The 2,773-nt window shown below is 35.1% G+C and overlaps 1 non-coding gene across 1 annotated transcript; it reads left to right on the top strand.

Moving 5' to 3' along the window:
- Positions 1-1,042: 1,042 nt before the first annotated feature.
- Positions 1,043-1,147, top strand: LOC145013637 (small nucleolar RNA R71). The gene has a single exon (XR_013665185.1). It is a non-coding gene; the product is annotated as a small nucleolar RNA R71 (small nucleolar RNA).
- Positions 1,148-2,773: the final 1,626 nt, after the last annotated feature.

Below are 2,773 nucleotides of genomic sequence, written 5' to 3'. Positions count from 1 at the left end.
GAGTATTAATATGAATACCTTTAACTTGCTTCATAAATTTCAGACGTTCTTCCTCCAGTGGATGAACTCTTGCTCGAGAAGGAAATGGTAGCAGAGGATGAAAAGCTTGCGTGCAAGAATAATTTTTCTTTCAGTGCTTACCCATGTCGTGGAGATTGAATCTCCACGTCAGGATGTCGAGGATTCAACATAAATTTTATCTTTAAGTTTCGACCTTTTTGCTATGGTTTGGGCTAATTTGGCTCTTCTTCTAGGGCTTCTAGGAACTCAGAAATAATATCTTCAGTGTCGATGGCCATGACATGTCGTTGTGGCTTTTTATCGCGAATTTGTGGAGATAATCGTTCATTAACCAGTGTAGTTAATTGACCAAGTTGAGCTTCAATGTTTTGGATTGATGCTTGATGATTTCTAAGTAAAGCTTGTTGATATCTCATTCGAGCTTGCTTGTCTCTTATTTCCACTTCACTTTCATTATGATGTTTTTCAAAAGCCTCCATGAATCTAGTAAGCATGGACTCAAAATCTACCTTCTTTTAAGGTTGTGGTTGCTCTTTTCGATAGAAGCCTAGGCCTGTTAGCCTATATTTCTCTTCATTTTGCTTTTTTTATTCATCGTAAGGAAACCTTCTTTCTTTGGCTTCCTATAATCTTCATTGTAATGGTCTCCACTTGAGCAGCATAGTTGAGCTTTCTTATTCCTATTTTTGTCCAAGTGGCAATCTTTTGTCAAATGTGGAGCATTGCATTTTTAACAACCCACACGTATAACATGTATGGATTGATTCATATTTGTCATTCTTTAGTTCATATCTTTTAGCATAGCCAAAACAGCCACCATGTCTTCAAAAGTACCACTCCTAATTCCTTTTGATCCTTAATTTCGAGGATTGTGATACTCATGCGTTGCTTAGAAAATTCTTCAATTAACTCCTTAATTTCAACGGGATTTTTCTTCGTTAAAAGTCCTCGAGAATCAAGGAGTTGTGTTGCCATCACATTTACCCCATCATAGAATATTGATACTTCTTGTTGCACATCAAGATCATTTTGGGGAAATTTCGAAGTAATCGCTAGTAACGCTCCCATGCTTCATAAAGTGATTCACCCGGTTGTTGCTCAAATCATTTATTGCCTTCTTGAGTTTATACACTTTTGATGGTGGGAAAATTTTCTCTAAGAATTGTACACGCATTTGTGCCCATGTAGTAATTGCACTGGGTGGAAGTGACATCACCCACTCCTTACCAGCTCCTTTCAAAGTGTCTGGAAGCATTCTCAATAACACTGTCACGTGTAGAACATTTGGAACGTTGAAGTAATCAGCGATTTCATTGAATTCTTCAAGGTGTTTGTAATCATCCTCGTGATCTTTCCTTGAAAATTGAATTCCCTTAAGCATGGAAATAATATGTCCTTTAAGATCGAGCATTATGGTGGTGGGAATTACAGGTTGCACTAAGTCTGGACCGATGTCCTCTCGAATTCTATTCTTGTATGTTTCCATCAAAATGTCAGCAATGTCTACCATGTTGTTTTCTTGCTTGCTTTCGGGTTCACTACTTTCTTCTGTTTTGTAACTAGCCTCATTTGCTTTGTTCTTAGTGCCTTATAAAGTGCCTTTGTCCTTTGGAGGGTTGCTTGATTCTCCTACGTGATTTCCCATCTTCTTACCAAAAACCGATTTAAGATCTTTGAACGGTGATTTCTTTGGTGTGTTTGTTACTTCTATGTTCTTGTCAGTCATTTTACGAAGGGCTGACTCTGGATCTTTAAGCGGTGGTATCAAAGGTGTATTGCATCCACGGGTCATGTACTACTACAACAAAAGCAAAATAAAAATGCAAAATTGAACAAAAAGTAAGTAAAAAGTCATACTAATCCTTCACCACAATGTGGTAATGATTCCATGTCGTGTTGAAGCAAATAAACTGAACAAAGGCTAACAAACAAAATAAAACGTAAAAGAGCTGAACCCACATCGTGATCTTTAAGAGTTCACATCGTGACTTCAGTAATTCAGAAAACTAACGCTAAAAAATTAACGTTTTGTAGGTTTAACCAACAAAAATGATCGATTAAACTAAATCAATTAAATCCAAAACTAAAATAGTCGTTCCACGGCAACGACGCCAAAAACTTGATGTGTGCAAAAGGTATCACCTATCTTGCTTTAAATTTATAACCTAACTACTTATCTATTGGTGCACCTATAGGCAGTGTACCTAGTCAGTGTATATCATAGTAAAGTAAGTTGGGGTTGAACATAGGAAACATATTGAATTAATTAACCTAGTCACTAAAAATTAACCTAACACAAGAAAAAGTTAAACTGGTTTTTATGTGATTTTGCAAGTTCAGACAAACTTAAACTCTTTAATTAATGATTTAAATCAATTACTAAGAACGCTTCTGTTTAGTTCGAATCCACTTCTCCTCTATGGTTAACTACTAATTATGGATTATTAATTTTGGTTATCAAATATTATATTATTAACAATTCCAGTCCAAATTTACTAATTTTTTCACTAATTCATGTAAAACTATGCATGGTCATACACTAGAAAACACAGAATCAGTTATAAAATGTAGATAAGATATGTAAGATTGATCTAAATAAAACAGTTATGGTCACAATTTATGTTCTCCAGTACAGCTAAATTAGTTACTTTTATCACTTATCTAAGATTTTATCGATCCTAGTTCTAGCAATTTAATAGTCACTAAACTACTAGGTAACAAGTTCATGTAATTTAATGATCACTAAGGTATA

This window comes from Lactuca saligna, chromosome 8 (genome assembly GCF_052625555.1).
Source record: "Lactuca saligna cultivar CGN05327 chromosome 8, ASM5262555v1, whole genome shotgun sequence".
NCBI classification, from domain to species: Eukaryota; Viridiplantae; Streptophyta; class Magnoliopsida; order Asterales; family Asteraceae; genus Lactuca; species Lactuca saligna.
Note: the sequence above shows the minus strand (reverse complement) of the source record. Positions and strands in the feature narration are given on the sequence as shown.